The sequence below is a fragment of the Phacochoerus africanus genome, chromosome 10, assembly GCF_016906955.1.
Source record: "Phacochoerus africanus isolate WHEZ1 chromosome 10, ROS_Pafr_v1, whole genome shotgun sequence".
In the NCBI taxonomy this organism is placed as follows: domain Eukaryota; kingdom Metazoa; phylum Chordata; class Mammalia; order Artiodactyla; family Suidae; genus Phacochoerus; species Phacochoerus africanus.
Window position 1 is genome coordinate 1623580 of NC_062553.1, and position 17346 is coordinate 1640925.

The 17346-nt window shown below is 46.7% G+C and overlaps 1 protein-coding gene across 14 annotated transcripts in view; it reads left to right on the forward strand.

Annotated features, from left to right (window-relative positions):
• Positions 1-4018: 4018 nt before the first annotated feature.
• ADD1 (adducin 1) overlaps positions 4019-17346 on the forward strand; it is an 81761-nt gene continuing 68433 nt past the window's right edge. For 8 of the 14 annotated variants that reach the window (XM_047799432.1, XM_047799435.1, XM_047799429.1 and 5 more), the window contains exon 1: positions 4570-4679. The gene's annotated coding sequence lies outside the window, so the exon portion shown is untranslated. Of the gene's footprint in view, positions 4153-4569; positions 4680-4768; positions 5163-17346 lie in introns of those variants that run through there. The other 6 variants (XM_047799436.1, XM_047799441.1, XM_047799440.1 and 3 more) reach the window with 3 other exon arrangements.

A 17346-nucleotide genomic window follows, 5' to 3' on the forward strand; every position in this document is an offset into this window, starting at 1 on the left:
CAGCTTCCGGCCTACACCACAGCCACAGCAACTTGGGATCTGAGCCGCATCTGTGACCCACAGCTCACAGCCATGCTAGATCCTTAACCCACTGAGCGAGGCCAGGGATCAAACCTGCAACCTCATGGTTCCTAGTCGGATTTGATAACACTGAGCCACGACGGGAACTCCTGCTTTTCTAATTTTTAGTTGAATTTTTTTTTTCTTTTTTTAATATTGAGTAGTGAAGAGTATTTCCTTTTTTTGGCTACCCTTGTGGCATATGCAAGTTCCAGGGCCAGGGATTGAATCTGAGCCGCAGCTGCAACCTATGCTACAGCTGTGGCAGTGTTAGATGCTTGACACACTGCATCACAGGAACTCCTATAGAGGGTATTTCTTATATACAGTTTTCTTAGATTGGGTTCTTTCGAAGCAAAATCTTGCAGTTCCCTAGGGGATTGGCCGGTTAAGGATCTGGCGTTGTTGCTACTGTGGCTCAGGTCACTGATGTGTGGGTTTGATCCCACTGCTTCTTCATGCTGTGGGCATGGCCAAAAAAAAAAAAAAAAAAACCACAGTAGGATAACCTGGAGCAGGGCTCTTGGGCGAGTCATTTAGGTTTATGGAGCGCACGTCCTCAGGGAAGCAGGAGAGCGCAAAGGAAAACAAAGGGCAGAAGTGGGCCCAGCCAGAGGCCAGTGTGGGCCTGATCCCACAGGGACTCTGGTGTGCCACTGGTCCCTAGAGTTGGTTTTGCTTTGCGGGGACCAGTCTTATGTGCCTCAGATCAGCCAGGGCACCAACGGCCACTCTGAAGTCCTCTCCCTGATGTGCTCAGATCCACTCGTTTCTCACATTACGTTCAGTCCATTCAGACCCAGACTCTTCAGGCTTCTGACTGGTCAGAATCTGGAGGAACTTCCAAATGATGAGTAGAGGGGTGAACTCAGTGGCCCCCGCTGCTGCAGGTGGCTACAAAGCCACAACCAATACCCACCACCCATTCTAGATTTCTCTTCTTCATGGCTCGCCCTTTGGCTCTTCTAGATGGTTCACTCCTGAAGTCTGAGACCCCGGGAGCCTGCCCTTAGCAGGCCATGTGGCCATGCTTGTCTGCTTATGCCTGCTGGGTATGGGTGTATCCAGAGCTCACTGCTGCTCTGAATGCCTGAGTGCCAAACACACTCCTGCCTGCCCCCATCATGTGACTGGTAGCCCTGCATCCAGTAATGGGGGTTGGGATTTCTCATTGTGGCTCAGTGGGTTACAAATCCAACTAGTATCCGTGAGGATTCGGGTTTGATCCCTGGCCTCACTCAGTGGCTTAAGGATCTGGTGTTGCCCTGAGCTGTGGTGTAGACTGGCAGCTGCAGCTCCAATTCGACCCCTACCCTGGGAACTTCCATATGCCCTGGATGCAGCCCTAAAAAGACAAAAAAAAAAAAAAGAGGGGGGTCAATTGCCCCTGAAAATGTGGGCATTCCTTTCTGTGCCAACAGATCTACTGACATAAGTTGTCCCAAATAACCAGGTGGCAGCTGTAGCTTCAACTTCATTATGTCCTCTGGTAGGAGTGTGCTCTTTGGTAACCCACCCTCTAGACTCACAGTACTTAATGGCTCACAAGGTAGTGCACCTGTTAGGGACAGTGCCTCGTGAGAAGGTTACTTATTGGAGTAGAGTATTTACCACCCCCTGGAGAGCAACACTCCGTCCTCCTAGCATGCCACCTCCAAGCTGGAGCCTCATTTGAGTCTCCATGTGGCTAGTCCATCTCGGCTAGATCAGCACCTTTCTGGAGGGCGCAGTGTGTGGTGGGAATGGTGGGTCCCTGGTCACGTGCCCGCTGCCATATCTCCTTTGTCCTAAAGCAGGTCCTTCAGTCCTAGGCAGTTATGTGGGATTTCATGTCCACAAACCAGACACCTTGTGAGCTCTTGACAGTGGTTCCGGCTTAAGTGTTGCAGGCAGAAAAGGCAAACCCACAGCCAGATACATGGTGGTCCATCTTGCTGAGCATGACTCATTCCTTTCTCCAGGACAGAAGGGATCCAGTGTAATCGACTTGCTGCCAAGAAGCTGGTTGGCTCCTTCAGGGGCCTTGGTTTCCAATGGTGATAGGTTAGATGCTGGCAAGGGCAATAGCTGGATCTGCCTTGGTTATAAGGAGCCTGTGCTGTTGGGCTCATGGATGGCCTCTGCCATGGCTACTTCATTGGTGAGATGATTGCAGTGGCAGGGGACAGATCCTGTTGGCGGAGTCATTCCCTCTGCTTGGTTGTTTAGAGCCTCTGTTGTGGATGCCCACCAGTGGACATTAAGATGCAATACAAAGATCTTCACCTTGTGCCGGTTCTCATAGGTCCATCCACATGTCTCTTCCTCTTACCTCTTTGTCACTGAACCTCCAGACTTTGCCTTCCAGGCTCCTGACCAACTGGCTAAATTATTTCTCACTGCCCATGGGTCCAGGCCACATCTTCCCCCACACAGAGTGAGTGGTCAAGTTCACCATCTGAAGCTTCGCCTTCTTTCAGGGTGACTGCTGAGTGGGATGTGATGCAGCAGCAGGCCATTTTCAGCTATACTAACATATTGAGACAAGCTTCCTATGAGCCAGACATGTGGTTTTTCCTCCTCAGTGTCCCAGGGAGTCCCCTGAGACCCTAATGTGTGCTGAGGGAGCGGTATCAAAGCTACAGTAGCAGGGGTCTGGACCAGTGATGGACAGTGCTAGCCTCAGGTGTCCCTTAGAAACACTGCATTGCTGCCAGAGCTCAGAAGCAAGCCAGAAGTTACTTTTTGAGCTGCTTGGGTCTGTGCATTTGTAGTTTTCATGAAAATTTAAACACTCAGCCATTGTACATTCAAATAGTATTTCTATCCTCCCAACCCCCACCATCTATTTTCAGGGACTCTTGATTACATATATACTAGGCTTCTCTTAGTTGCCCTGCAGCTCACTGGTGCTCTGTTCATTCTTTTCCAGGCTCCCTTTTTTTTTTTTAACGTTTTTATTTTGTCTATTATAGTTGATTTATCCAGGCTCTTTTCTGTTTTATTTAATTTCTTCCTCCCTCCCTCCCTCTCTCCCTTCCTTTCTTTTTGTCATGGTGTGCAGTGGCTTGATGTGGGATCTCAGTCCTCAGACCAGGGATTGAACCTGGGCACCAGTGATGGAAGTGCCAAATCCTATCTACTAGACCACCAGGGAACTCCCTCATTTAGCTTCTCTTTTTTCATGTTTTCAAGTTCACTAATACTTTCTTCCACTGGATCTGATCTGATGTTGATCTCACCCAATGTATTTTTCATTTCTGATGTGGTATTTTTCACTGTTAGAAGTTTGATTTGGGTCTTTTTTGTATCTTCTGTGTCCCTACTTAACATGCTCTGTCCTCTTCTACTTCTTCCCTTCAGCAAGCCCCTGCTGACACCTCCTATGGCCAGCCCTTGTTGCCGGGTGCAAAGGAAACGGAAGTGAGTGATGTGTAATTGTGGAGTCTTGTCAGAAGTCTCTGACAGAAGCCAACATCCAGGAGATCAGAGGTCACTGTCTACTATCCATCTGCAGGGTCCCCACCCTTTCCTGGACTAGACCAAAGAAGACTCTGCTGGGAGGGAAGGCCTGGATTCCACACTATTCTTTCACTTCCCAGCTCTGAGCCTCAACTCTTTATGGGTTAAAGGGAGGGAGAAGCTCTGCCGCATGTCTCCTGGGTCTTTTGGGGACTCAGATGAGACAACAGGAGGGGCAGTTCGGGGCAGGTGCTGATGTAGTCTCCAGAGTAGTCTTCAGGTCTACAGGTAGCCTGTTCTCACCAAGGCCCTAGTTGTGTGGAGGTGACTGCTGCTCATTCCTCCAGCATCAGCCCGCCAAGTTCCAGGCAGCAGGCTGCGGCCTTATCAGAATCCACATGCCCCGGCAGTCCCGGCCCCACCCTGGCTGCCCGCCCAGCCCCAAACTCCGCCTGTGATTCTGGCCCCGCCCCTGCAGGAGCTTCTGCTCCTAGACCAGCACAGGGCGGGGCACAGGGCAGGGTCCAGCTGAAGAAGTGGGAGAGGCGGACAGGGAGAAGCTCGCCCTCCAGAGCATCGGGTGAACCAGGCCCGCAGGAGGCCTCCACGGACCAGACCGGCGACAATGCACGAGTGACCAAGCGGCTCCGGGTAAGCGGACGCCGCTGGCACATCCAGACCGGCCTGCTTCGATGAGGAGGCTAGTGGGGCTGCGACGCACCGACCCCACGCGCTAAAGCCTGTTTTGTCCGCAGCGGGAGGGCGGGGCCGGTGGGCGGAGCCGGCCCCAGGCCGACTTAAGCCGAAGGCGGCAACTGAGAGCGGCAACCCCGCCCGCCCAAGCCCCGCCCCTCGCCGCCCCGGTCACGCCCAGCCGCGTCCACCAGCTTCAGGTAACCAGCCAATCGTAGGATGTGTTGCTGGACGGTGCGTCAACAGCTGGACCTATGGGGTGGTGTGTTGTTGGGCTGCGGCGCCGCAGGCCGCACCCAGCTCCGGCAGCTGGGGCTGCGCTGAGGGCTGAGGGCTGAGGGGGCGGGAGGCCGGGCGGGCCGGGGCTGCGGGCTGGGGTTGCGCGCGGCGGACAGGGGGCGGAGCCCGAGCCGGAGCTGGAGCGGACGGGCGGCGGCCGCACTCGGACCTGGGAGCCCGCGCGCTGCTCGCGATTCGCCCCTGAGGTGAGGCCCGTGCGCAGGGCCGCGGCGGGCCCCCGAGCGCGGCGGGGTGGCCCAGGGGCTCCAGCCTGGCCGCGGGGCCTGAGGAGGCGGTGGCGGCGCGGAGGGCGGGGGCCACGCCGGGAAGGGGCGCCTGGCCGTCCCGGGGGCGTCGCCGCCGTTCGGCCGTTGGCTTTGACGCGGCGCGGAGGGGCCGGCGCCCTGCTCGCCCTTCGCGCTGCGGGCTCGCCTGTGGGAGCGCCTGGGCAGTGGGTCTGCGGGCTGGTGGCGGGCTTCGGGCGTCCGTGTGCAAAAGGAGGGTCCGGGCCGGACGCTGGGTCCGCCTGCTGCTCGCCGAGGCCCGGCCCGTGGCTCGCAGCGCCGACGGCTCCGGGATTCGCGCACAGAAGCAGGCGGACACCGGTGTCCGAATCCTGCCCGTCTGCTCCCGTGTTTTAAAAGACGACAGCTTCTGCCGAGAGAGAAAGGCCGATCTGCCCCCGGATGGTAATCGGCTTGTCCTGCAACTTTATTAGAGGAGGCGCGGGTGGTCTTTTCCCTCCCTTCCTCCCTCCCTGCCTGCCTTTTTTGTTTATTTTGGGGGATGTCAGAGGGTCTTTGCCTTAAACGGTTGCTTTTATTTTCGCTCTTGCAATTCATGGCTCAAGATATTTTGTAGGGTTTTGTGCTCACTTCATGCGTACCTACCTTGAAATAAATATTTTGGTTAACCTAAAACTGCTGGTGGTGTGACCATGTGATTTTATGCCTAAATGACATAAAGCAATGTGTCATGTCCCCAGGAAGCAAAAACATAGCTGATAGCTGTATCCAGTGCTATTACAAAAAGACTTTTTGGGGGTGTGAAAAATTAATTAAATCTTGATGGGGATGGGAAACAGGCTGCTGAAAGGTCTACTCTGTCTTCGCAAAACACATCAGTAGAGGCGCCCAGTGAAAGCGAGTCTGAGTGGGTGAGCAGGCGGTCCACAGGGCTAAAGGGGGAGGGCATCCCAGGCCGAGAGGCTGAATCGTACCAGGGTGGGATTGACCTAACTGGGATCTTTAATTGAGGAGCAAATGCCAGCCCGTACGTAAACTGCTTTTAAAAAATCCATGGTCTTAACACACCCTGTTGATTCTGACTGGCGGGGGGAAACTAGAATAGTAAAGTTGTTTTTTGAGGAAGTTGATGGTTTTGGCAGCAGAGCTGCTTTTCAGAGTTTTGATGTGGTTTACGGCAGGACAAATGATTTGTTTTTACTGCTTGTGTGGTTTTAGTTACAGAGACTCACTGAATGACATGAATTTCAATTCTACCCAGTCTCCAAAAAGATGGGATAGTTTCCTCTCTATAATTTATTCAGCAAACCGTTTTCTTTTTTTTCCTTTCTTTTTTTTAATCAATGAATTTTATTACATTTATAGCTGTGCAGCGATCACCACAACCCAATTTTATAGCATCTCCATCCTCAACCCCCAGCCCATCCCCCATCCCCAGCCTGTCTCCTTTGGAAACCTTAAGTTTTTCAAAGTCCAGCTCACCTCCTTAACTCTTTGATGTTATCCGATATGGTGAGGTTTTGTTTGGTGTTAAGTTTTGCGTTACTGATTTTACCATAAAAGCTGTTTCTGTAGGTGATTATTAGTTTTCAGTTCTTTCGAGTACTTGTTGCATTAAATCATAAAACACTGCTAGGCTTTAAAAGATTCATAAAAATGCCCCAAGTTAAATATCCAACCAGTGTTAAAGTTTTCTTGTCATAATTTTTTATTTTACTATTCAATTATGGTTTATTACAGAATATGAATGTAGTTCCCTGTGCTGTACAGTAGGACCTTGTTTATTCCTTTTACATATAATTGTTTGCATCTTGTCATAATTTTTTAACAGTTTGACAAGTTAATATAAAAAGATGTTTTTATTATGTGAAACTTAGTGTTTAATTGGACTTATTTATTTATTTTTATGTGTTTAATTCTTCCCACATGTGCCCTTCTTTACCCTCATTCAGCTTCAGCAGTTATTAACTCATGGCCAGTTTAGCTTTATCTGTACCCCAAACTCAGAGGTCATATCATTTTAGTTAAATATTTCGGTATGTATATCTTTATACATTTTTTTCAAAAGGTAAATAGAGGAGTTCCCATTGTGGCTCACTGGGTTAAGAACCTGACATAGTGTCCGTGAGGATGTGGTTTCAATCCCTGGTCTTGCTTGGTGGGTTAAGTATCCCATGTTGCCACAAATTGCGGCATGGTTTTGCAGGTGCAGCTCGGATCTGGTGTTACTATGGTTGTGGCATAGGCTGGCAGTTACAGCTCGGATTTTATCCCTAGCCTGGGAGCTTCCATATGCCACAGGTGCGGCCCTAAAAAGAAAAAAAAAAAGTAAATACAAATACCGCTGTCACACAATTTCCTGTTACCTTCAAATATCCAACCAGTGTTAAAATTTTCTTGATTACTCGTAATTTCTTGGAATCAGGATCTCAATGCTATATTATACTGTGACTTGTTTTAAACTATAGGCTTCTCCATCTTTTGTTCTCTCTCTCTCTTTTTTTTTTGTCTTTTTGCTATTTCCTTGGGCCGCTCCCACGGCATATGGAGGTTCCCAGGTAGGGGTTGAATCGGAGCTGTAGCCACCGGCCTACGCCAGAGCCACAGCAACTCGGGATCTGAGCCGCGTCTGCAACCTACACCACAGCTCACAGCAACGCCGGATCGTTAACCCACTGAGCAAGGGCAGGGACCGAACCCGCAACCTCGCAACCTCATGGTTCCTAGTTGGATTCGTTAACCACTGCGCCATGACGGGAACTCCTGTTCTCTCTTCTAATTGTTGCTGAAATTGATGTTTTATCTTGTGGAATTACACAGTCTGCATTTTATTCTGTTTTGTAGCTTAACTACAAAGAATTTGCTGTAAATTTAATCTAATATAGTTAGAGCTAAAGACATAATCAGATTCAGGTTTTGTGTGTGTGTGTGTGGTTTTTGTTTTTTTTTGCTTTTTAGGGCCATACCTGCAGCATATGGAAGTTCCCAGGCTAGGGGTCAAATTGAGGCTGCAGCTGCAGCTGCCACAGCCACAACCACAGCAAAGCCAGTTCTGAGCTACATCTGTGAGCTACACCACAGCTCAAGGCAGCGCCAGATCCTTAACCCACTGAGCAAGGCCAGGGATTGAACCTGCGTCCTCATGGATACTAGTTAGTGTGTTTCCGCTGAACCACTACGGGAACTCCCTTTTCTTTTTTTTGGCAACGCCGGATCGTTAACCCACTGAGCAAGGGCAGGGACCGAACCCGAAACCTCACGGTTCCTAGTCGGATTCGTTAACCACTGCGCATGACGGGAACTCCAAAACATATTGATAATTGTTGCTGAAATTGATGTTTTATCTTGTGGAATTACACAGTCTGCATTTTATTCTGTTTTGTAGCTTAACTACAAAGAATTTGCTGTAAATTTAATCTAATATAGTTAGAGCTAAAGACATAATCAGATTCAGGTTTTGTGTGTGTGTGTGTGGTTTTTGTTTTTTTTTGCTTTTTAGGGCCATACCTGCAGCATATGGAAGTTCCCAGGCTAGGGGTCAAATTGAGGCTGCAGCTGCAGCTGCCACAGCCACAACCACAGCAAAGCCAGTTCTGAGCTACATCTGTGAGCTACACCACAGCTCAAGGCAGCGCCAGATCCTTAACCCACTGAGCAAGGCCAGGGATTGAACCTGCGTCCTCATGGATACTAGTTAGTGTGTTTCCGCTGAACCACTACGGGAACTCCCTTTTCTTTTTTTTTCTTTTTTTTTTTTTGTCTTTTTGCTATTTCTTGGGCCGCTCCTGCGGCATATGGAGGTTCCCAGGCTAGGGGTCGAATCGGAGCTGTAGCCCCCCCGGCCTACGCCAGAGCCACAGCAACTCGGGATCTGAGCCATGTCTGCAACCTACACCACAGCTCACGGCAACGCCGGATCGTTAACCCACTGAGCAAGGGCAGGGACCGAACCCGAAACCTCACGGTTCCTAGTCGGATTCGTTAACCACTGCGCCATGACGGGAACTCCAAAACATATTGATATTTTAAGTATATAGCTCCATCATTTATTAGCTGGGATAATTCCATAAAGATTAATTTCCCCTTCTTCATAATTTTAATTATCTGAAAAATAGAGGAAAGAATAAAGAATAAAATAATTTGGAGTTCCCGTCGTGGCGCAGTGGTTAATGAATCCAACTAGGAACCATGAGGTTGCGGGTTCGGTCCCTGCCCTTGCTCAGTGGGTTAACGATCCGGCATTGCTGTGAACTGTGGTGTAGGTTGCAGACATGGCTCGGATCCCGAATTGCTGTGGCTCCGGCGTCGGCCGGTGGCTACAGCTCCGATTCGACCCCTAGCCTAGGAACCTCCATATACCGCGGGAGCGGCCCAAAGAAATAGCAAAAAAGACAAAAAAAAAAGGAATAAAAGAATTTAACTGCTCTCTTAAAGTACTTTTTCCCTGTTATTCACTAAATCAGATGTTTCTCATGTCCTTTAATTATTTATCTCTACTTTTTTCTCTTCCATAAGAATCTTACTTCCTTAAGGCAGTGATTGTATTTATCTACCTTTTAAGCTGGCCCTCTCTGTTCCTGCTGGAATGAGTTCTGTGTCATAGATTAGACCATGACACTTTCTGGTTTAGCGTTTTCAGTGATTCTCTGTGGCCCCAAAATTCCAAGTTTTAGGACCAGGCTTTCAAGGTTTGTTGTCTTCCCATGTCTCCAGTCTTATCTGTTATAACACCTTGGTTTTGCTTCCTGCAATGTCTTTTTGTTTGTTTGTTTGTTTGGTCACAGAGGTGGTATGTGGAAGTTCCTTGGCCAGGGATTAAACCTGTGCCACACCAGTGACCTGAGCTGCTGCAGTGACAATCCTTTAACGTCTTTGCCACAAGAGAACTCCCTTCTGCTGTGTTTTGAGCACTTAAGGAGATTCACAATCGGCACCCAATAAATAAATATTTGTGAAACGAATGAATGATTTAAGATGTCTCTTTAAGTCTATGTGTAATTGACACACTTGAGAAAATGATAGTTAAAAAAGTAGTCATGGAGTTCCCATTGTGGTTCAGTGGTAACAAACCCGACTAGTATCAGTGAGGATGTGGGTTTGATCCCTGGCCTTGCTCAGTGGGTTAAAGGAGCAAGCTGTGGTGTAGATTCCAGATGTGGCTTGGATCTGACATTGCTGTGTCTGTGGGTAAAGAAAAAAAGTTGGCATTTTGAGAAGGAGAAGTTTTTTTAGATTAAATTTTTTGTAGCCATATTTTATGGCAGTGGCGTAAGTAAACACACAGGGGTCCTACCTAGACCTGCTGGAATCCCAACCTTGGGCCAGGTGATTCAGATGCATTCCCTGAGTAACAGCCACTGCTTTATGGCCTTACTTTTGTCGCCTCTTTAACCAGTGTTGGCAGTGGACTCAGGATTACCGTGTTCATGACAGATTATTAAAACACAGTACTCAAGACACAGTAAGAAGGAGTTCCCTTGCGGCAAAGCAGTGTAAGGATCTGATGTTGTCACTGCAGCAGCTCAGGTCACTGCCCATCTGTTCTCTTAAAGCAGAAGTAGACAAACTTTCTGTAAAGGGCCAGATAATACATATTTTAGATTTGATATTATTTTATTTTTATTATTTTTTGGCCAAGCCCTCAACATGCAGAAGTTCCTAGGCCAGGGGTTGAACCAGAGCCATAGCAGCCATAGATGATAATAAATAAATAACCTATTCAAATAAATTTGAATTGATTTTCATGTCTATCATAAATTATAATTTATGTTTTGTATTTTTTTTTCAGCCTTTAGAAATCGAGTTTAGATTGTGGCCTTTATAAAAACAGACATCAGGCTGGATTTAGCTTGGGGCAGGGCATCATTTACTATTTACTCCCAGAGTTTAAATTTTATCATTAGATTAATCTAGGCATCAGCCTCCTGGACTTGTTTTTGTCTGCTGGTGGGCTTTCTTTGGTTGCATCCTGCTTTGGTCTGCAATAAGGAACTGTGTAAGAGAAATCCTGTCCTGAGATGCCACATGATGTTGGTTGCAGGGTGTTCACTGGGGGCTTGGTCATTAGAATAAATGGAATAATGACTATTCCTTCTTTTTCGTGTGTGTGTGTGTATATGTGTGTGTGTGTGTGTGTGTGTGTTTTGTCTTTTTAGGTCCGCACCTGAGGCACATGGAGGTTCCCAGGCTAGGGGTCGAATTGGAGTTACAGCCATAGCAACTCGGGATCCGAGCCATGTCTGTGACCTGTACCACAGCCCACGGAAATGCTGAATCCTTAACCCACTGAGTGAGGCCAGGGATCAAACTTATGTCCTCATGGATGCTAGGCAGGTTCGTTAACCACTGAGCTTCGACGGGAACTCCTTTCTTTTCAAGAAGGCTGCTTTACTTCTCTTTGAGTAGAATTTTCAACTTCATTATTCTAGTGCTATCCCAGAATGAAATTTTATATCTTGTTTGTTCTTTAATATATTTTAGTTGTGGTTTAATAGAAAGAGGTACTTGAAGTTAGAAAGACCTGGTTACACCAGGTTGTGTACTTTGCCAATTTTTTTTTTTTTCCTTTGCTACCCCTGTGGCATGTGAAAGTTCCTAGGCCAAGGCTTGAATCCAAAGTGCAGCAGTGATCTTGCCACACTGCAACAACACTGGATCTTAACCCATTTGCACCAGGCTGGGGACCAGACCCATGCCGCCTCGGAGGCAATGCTGGATCCTTAGCCTTCTGCTTCATGGTGGGAACTCCTGCCAAATTAACCTTAAGCTAACATTATACCTGGCCCAGAGGAAGAATCTAAAAAATGGCAAGCTGGAGTTCCTGTTGTGGCTCAGCAGTAACAAACATGACCATGAAGACGTGGGTTCGATCTCTGGCTTTGTTCAGTAAGTCAGAGGATCCAGTGTTGCCGTGAGCTGTGGTGTAGGCTGCAGATGCGGCTTGGATCTGGCATTGCTGTGGCTGTGATCCAGCAGTTGCAGCTCCAATTCCACCCTTAGCCTGGGAACCTCCATATGCTGTGGGTGCAGCCCTAAAAGCAAAAATCAAAAAAAAAAAAAAAAAGAAAAAAAAAATGGCAAGATATTTCCTCCCCTCACCTTTATCACTTCCTCCACCTCACATCCTTGGATAAATCACTTCCCTTTTTCCGAACTTCTGTTGCCCCATTTATGCAGTGGGTATGGTAATACTTTCCTTGACTACTTCAGAGAATATGATGATTGAAAAGGTACTTTGTGAGCAATAGATGCTGCTCAAGGGTGTGATTATTACCACATATTTAGAATGTACTTGGGGGCAAAAATAAGAGAGGAGCCAGTACTAATGGCATATTAGCTTCTCTTAAATGCACCCCCAACAGTTATTTACCTTATGCCTTTTGGGTCTAACACATTGAAAAAGCAGATGCTGCGTGTATGAGAGCTCATCTCGCCAAATGAGATGAGAGTTGAGAAAATGTAATGCTTGCAATTCAGAGGTACCATTGTTACAGAAGCTTGCTATACAGAATTACAGATTTAAACCAAATGACTTGGAACTTAAAACCTTGGGGCTAAAATCTCTCAGTTTTTCCTTTAAAGATGTTGCTTCACTGTCTTCTTGCTTGTATCGCCTCTTACAGGGAGTCTGCTGTCATCCTTATCTTTATTCTTCTATATAACATGTCCTTTTTCTTTGGCTGCTTTTAGGATTTTTCCTCTCACTGATTTTGAGCAATTTTATTTTGGTGTGCTTTTATGTTCAGTAGTTTTTTTCATATTTCTTATGCTTGGGGTTCATTGAGCTCCTTTCTTGGATCTGTGGGTTTAAAGAGTTCATCAAACTTGAGAAAATTTTGGCCATTTAAAAAAAATTGCTCTGTCTTCATGTTCACTACTTATGTGTTTAATTTAACACTAATCTTGTTCAGGGTAGTTTTTTATTTTACGTGTTGTAGCTTTCGTCTTTAGAAGTTTAATTTGTATTGTTTTTGTATCTTCCATATCGTGAGGTGTTTTTTTTTTTTTTTTGTGCTGCACCTGCACACTTGGCAGCACGTGGAAGTTTCTGGGCCAGGGATCATTGCCATGCTGCAGTTGTGACCTGCGCCACAGCTGCAGCAATGCCGGATCCTTAATCCACTGAGCAAGGCCAGGGAGTGAACCCGTGTCCTCACGGATACTAGTCAGGTTCCTTACGGCTGGACCAGACTGGGAATTCCTACGTGAGATTTTTAACATGTGTAACACAGTTGTACTAACATTTTAGTGACCTTGTGCACTAATTTTAAACTTCTCTTTCAGTTCTGGTTGTTTTTTATTGATTTATCTCCCCCATATGGGTCATCCTGCTTCTTTGCTGGGTAATTTTTTTTTTTTGTCTTTTGTCTTTTTTGTTGTTGTTGTTGTTGTTGTTGTTGCTATTTCTTGGGCCGCTCCCGCGGCATATGGAGGTTCCCAGGCTAGGGGTTGAATCGGAGCTGTAGCTACCGGCCTGCGCCACAGCCACAGCAACGCGGGTTCTGAGAGCCGCGTCTGCAGCCTACACCCCAGCTCACGGCAACGCCGGATCGTTAACCCACTGAGCAAGGGCAGGGACCGAACCTGCACCCTCATGGTTCCTAGTCGGATTCGTTAACCACTGCGCCATGACGGGAACTCCTAATTTTTTTTTAATTGGATTCCATACATTGTAAATTTTACATTGTTTGGTTTTGAATCATTATTTCTTCCTATAAACATTCTTTTTTCTTTCAAATTTTATTTTATGGCTGCAGCCATGGCATATGGAAATTCCTGGGCCAGTGACTGAATCTGAGTTGCAGCTGTGACCTGTGTTAAATGTTGGATCCTTTAACCCACTCTGCTGGGCTGGGGATCCAGCCTGTACCTCTGCAGTGACCTAAGCCACTGTAGTCAGATTCTCTCTCTCTCTCTTTTTTTTTTTTTTTTGCTTTTTAGGGCAGCACCCGTGGAATGTGAAGGTTCCCAGGCTAGGGTTCAAATTGGAGCTATAGCTGTTGGCCTACGCCACAGCCACAGCAACGCGGGATCCAAGCTGCATCTTGTGACCTAAACCCCAGCTCACGGCAACACTGAATCCTTGACCTGCTGAGCGGGGATCGAACCCGCAACCCCATGGTTCCTTGTCGGATTCATTAACCACTGAGCCACGACGGAAAGAATCCCTCAGTTGGATTCTTAACTCACTGTGCTGCAGTGGAAACTCCCCTGTAAATGTTCTTAAGCTTTGTTGTGTTATGTTAACAGTAGGACTTTAAGTCTTCCCTGTATTGGAGATGGTAAACGGCAACATTTTCTGTTTCTTTTTCATAAATTAAATTTCTAGGCTCCTTGACATCTAAAGTCACTAAAATAATGACAATAACACTTTATCTGTGAATCCTGTAAATCATTTTGGTTTTATTTTCCACTGTGCTTTGGGAGGTTATTCTGGCAAGTAAGAGGGGTGTCCTTTCTTAAATTTCCTGTCTTCTAAGATTTTAAAAACTGAATCTAAGATTTGGTTAAGTAAGGCAGTAGACATGCTAATATCTGCTTAGTTTGTTCAGTGCTTACTAGCTATCATGTGGCTCCTTAAAATATTTAGGAATCTTAACATAGCATAACATTAAACTTTAACAAAACTGTTTAATAGTTAACCCTTGTTCTGACCTTCTCCACGCAAAAGACTTGAGTTGGAAGGAATGAAGGGAAGCAAGTTTAATTCAGGTCGACCTTTGAGCTCTGTTTATTCCAGAGGTGCCTTTTAAAACAATGGTCATGACTGATGTATGGCATGTTTTTGATGCCTGTTAGGTTAAAAGTGTTGAGCATATTTTGACATGATTTTATATGAATTTAAGCAACGTGGGGAAAAAAAGACATTTTTAGATAGAATAGGACTGGACTCTGTAGGACATTGAACATTTAACTGAACACTGTATTGAGAATCTGCTCTGCAGGATAAAATATCAACGGTAATTTAAAAATCTTACTTTGTAAATCGACTATAATAAAAAATTATTTAAAAAAAATGGAGTTCTCGTCATGGCTCAGTGGTTAACAAATCCTACTAGGAGCCATGAGGTTGCAGGTTCCATCCCTGGCCTTGCTCAGTGGGTCAAGGATCCGGCGTTGCCGTGAGCTGTGGTGTAGGTCGCAGACGCGGCTCGGATCCTGTGTTGCTGTGGCTGTGGTATAGGCTGGTGGCTACAGCTCCGATTGGACCCCTGGCCTGGGATCCTCCACATGCCACGGGAGTGGCCCTAGAAAAGGCAAAGAGACAAAAAAAAGTACCACACAAAAAAATTTACTTTGTGAGAAAGTTTTCCATTCTGTAGCTTTTTTAAGTTGCAGTCCTATCTCTGCACACGTAGTTATTGAGCACCTACTATGCGTTGGGTACTACTCTAGGCGCAGTGGACAGAGCAGGGAACCAGACACAGTCATTCCCCTCTCTTGGATCTTATGTTCCAGAATGAGAGATTAGCTAAGAAATACTGTGGGAGTTCCTGTGTGGCTCAGCCAGTTAAGAATCTGACTAGTTGGAGTTCCCAGTGTGGCACAGTGGAAATGAATCTGACTAGTATCCATGAGGGTACAGGTTGCAGGTTGGATCCTTGGCCTCACTCCGTTGGTCAGGGATCTGACATTACCGTGAGTTGCAGTGTAGGTCACAGCTGCATCTCAGATCCTGCGTTGCTGTGGCTGTGGTGTAGGCCGGCAGCTGTAGCTCCGATTCAACCCCTAGCCTGGGAACCTCCGTATGCCACAGGTTTGGCCCTAAAAAGCAAAACAAAAGAATTGTTACATATAATGATATTGATTTTGTTCCTCCTTGATACATCTTGGCAGATGCTCCATAGCAGCACACTAAATCTATTTCATCCTTTTAATGGTCTCAGGTATGTTATCATTTAATCACTGCTACACTGATATATATTTGCTTCCCGATTTTTACTGTTCAGACTTTTTTTCCCCTATTCCTGCCACATGTGGAAGTTCCTGGGCCAGGAATCAAACCCACATCAGCAGTAACCTGAGCCAATGCAGTGACTATGCCAGATTCTTAACCCACTGTACCACAAGGGAACTCCCTGTTACAAACTTTTCCAGTTAATATTCTTGCATCTTTGTCTTTGGGTCTTGTGAAGTATATCTGTAGGCATATTCTCAGAAAAAAAATTGCCTTATCTGAGTATATATGTAGTTTTAGTTCCCATAGCTGTTTCCAAATGACCCTCCATAAGAAGTTATGACAGTTTAGGAGTTCCCATTGTGGCGCAGCGCAAATGAATCCAACTAGGAACCACGAGGTTGCGGGTTCGGTCCCTGCCCTTGCTCAGTGGGTTAAGGATCTGGTGTTGCCATGAGCTGTGGTGTAGGTTGCAGATGTGGCTCAGATCTGGCGTGGCTGTGGCTGTGGTGTAGACCAGCAGGTATAGCTCTGATTAGATCCCTAGCCTGGGAACCTCCATATCCATATGCTTCGGGTGCGGCCCTGAAAAGACAAAAGCCAAAAAAAAAAAAAAGGCTAGTTTATACTCCCACCAACTGCATATTTTCCCCACATTCGAAAGTGTTTACATCAACATGAAGGCAGGCGTAGTACCTGTCTTATGCAGCTGGTGTGAGGATGAAATGAATTGAACGCATGAAAGTACCTAGCAAGTGGCTGTTATATATTACAATATATGTTATTAGCCATATTTCTGAACTTTATTACCCAAAATATAAGCCTAGGAACTGTTTCAGGAGGTTGGAAAAGCGAGTTTATACAATTGACCATAGCAGTATATGCCCCCAAAGTATTGTCACCTATATTAAAACAGATTAGCTCTTCATCGAGGCATTGGGAGCTCCTGGGGCCTGGGAGCTTCAGGCTGATGCAGGGGATGGAGCCTGCAGGAATATGCGGACTAGGGCCAACCTGCCCTCAGAGACAGGGCGAGGTGGATGCTGACTCCAGCTGTGCCTCCTCAACACCCTGGAATAATAGCAGCTTTCAGTGTTTCATGGGGAGACGGGGCCATCACTTGGGAGGGATCTTTAGAATGTCCTGTCTGCAACACTTTGTTCCCCCCTTCTCTTAATCTGATATGGCATAATGAATTAATTTTGGGGAGCTTTTTTTAGGTATGCACCTGTGGCATATGGAAGTTCTAGGCTAGGGGTCAAATCGGAGCTGTAGCTGCCAGCTTATACCACAGCCACAGCAGCTCTGGATCCGAGGTGCATCTTCAGCCTACACCACAGCTCACAGCAATGCTGGATCCTTAACCCAGTGAACAAGGCCAGGGATCGAACTCACAACCTCATGGTTCCTAGTTGGATTCGTTAACCATTGAGCCGCAATGGGAACTCCTCATTTTTTTTTCTTCTGTTGAAACAGAAGTAGTAATAATAATAGTCTTGTCTAAATGTTAGTGTTGTGGGGTCAGTGAGACAGCTTTGGAGCTTATGTAGCACATGTGTGCTGTCAGGGTGCATTTCCTCGCCTTTCTTCCTTTTCTAAGTTAGTGGGGGAAGCAGATGGTGGAGGGAAAGGCACAGAAAAGCAGTCAAGAGCCCTGTTTACCAGCTCCTCCCACTTTTAAAAAAAGTCTCTGTGCAGAGGTATTTTTGTTTGTTACAGGTGTGTTTGCAT